Raw genomic sequence first — 1,532 nt, 5'->3', positions numbered from 1 at the left:
GTTAGTTTATTATCACTAACTGGTTAGTTTATGATCTCTAGCTGGTTAGCTTATTATCACTAACTGGTCAGTTTATGATCTCTAGCTGGTCAGTTTATGATCTCTAGCTGGTCAGTTTGTCATTACTAACTAGTTAGTTTATGATCACAAACTGGTTAGTGCTGGTTATGGTCTTACCCAATGAGGCTGTGCTCTCCTCTCCTCCAGGCTCAGGCTCAGGCTCAGGCTATGCATATCTCTCTCTCTCTCTCTCTCTCTCTCTCTCACTGCGACCGCTCCCTCCGGCGGCTACGCTCCGACTGAGAGGACGCGGCTTCCAGAAGCACCCCCCACCCCACCGGAACCGGATAGTCTTCCCATTGGTCAGCCTAGGCCACACCCCCTCTTCCTCATTGGCGGAATGTCCCCTCACCCTGACCCCGCGCCGCCATTGGTCCAAACCACGCCCCTCCCATTGCCATTGGAGGAGGCTGAAGAATGCTCCGCCCACACCCGCGATTGGCTGGCGGCGGCCGCTACCCTCACCCCGACCGGCCCCGCCTCCCTCGCTCCCAATGGCCGAGCCTCCACGTCCGCCCCGTGCAAACCCTTTGACTCCCATTGGTGAAGCGGCCCGTCGGTCATCATCCCCTCCTTTCCATTGGCTGAAACGGGGAGAGCCCGGCCAATGGGCGGACACCTCTCGTTTCCCCCAACCCCCAACCCACCCTCACTTTTGGTATCCCACGCCACACCGTGCGTCGGCGATTCTCATTGGTCCTCCCCTCCAAGGCCGGGGCGGGAAGCGCGAACGGCGTCGCTTTCAAATCTCAACGGTCACTGCCCACGGGCCCCGCCTCCTAGACCTTCGGCCAATGGGGATCCCGCCTACGTCCCCAACTATCCAATAGGAATCCCTTTCAGCTCCCTGAGTGATCCAATAGAAATTGATCTTACATCCAGTGGGGATCCAATAGGAGTCCATCTTAAACCCAGAGGGCATCCAATAGAAATCCATCTTACGGCCAGAAAGCATCCAATCGGAATTCGCCTTACATCCAGAAGGCACCCAATAGGAATCCGTCTTACGGCCAGAGGGGATCCAATAGGAATCTATCTTACTTCCAGAGGCGATCCAATCGGAATCCGTCTTACGAGCAGGAGGCTCCAATCGGAACCCGACATCCATCCAGCATCTGCAGTTCCTACTATCTCTGATCCATCTGAGTGATCCGCCTTGTGTCCCGAGCCGTCCAATAGGAATGTGTATAACACCCAGCGGCAGCCAATGGGAGAGTGCGTTAGAGCTGGGGGCGGATCCAATCTCCTTGGAGTGAGGTGAGTTTGGGTTTGTCCCCAACCAGGTAGGGGATCCTGTCAGGATCCAGGGATCCAATAGATCACTCAGTCTGGGGGGAGGGGTGGTGGCGACTGAGAGATCTATCACATCGGGGGGGGGGGGCTGGGACCACTGGGGGATTTACAACAAACCCGGGGGGGGGGGGCTCCAAGGAGATTGGATCCGCCCCCAGCTCTAACGCACGGTGTGGGTG

General features: G+C 56.9%; 1 protein-coding gene across 1 annotated transcript in view; it reads right to left on the bottom strand.

Moving 5' to 3' along the window:
• LOC125482185 (elongin-A-like) overlaps positions 1–319 on the bottom strand; it is a gene marked incomplete at its 3' end in the record, with an annotated part of 5,156 nt that extends 4,837 nt beyond the window's left edge. Inside the window, exon 1 of the mRNA XM_048594191.1 lies at positions 178–319. The remainder of the gene's footprint in view (positions 1–177) is intronic.
• Between the last annotated feature and the right edge of the window lie 1,213 nt (positions 320–1,532).

Source organism: Rhincodon typus, unplaced genomic scaffold, assembly GCF_021869965.1.
Source record: "Rhincodon typus isolate 14 unplaced genomic scaffold, sRhiTyp1.1 hic_rhity00006858, whole genome shotgun sequence".
In the NCBI taxonomy this organism is placed as follows: domain Eukaryota; kingdom Metazoa; phylum Chordata; class Chondrichthyes; order Orectolobiformes; family Rhincodontidae; genus Rhincodon; species Rhincodon typus.
This window is presented reverse-complemented; position numbering and strand designations above follow the sequence as displayed.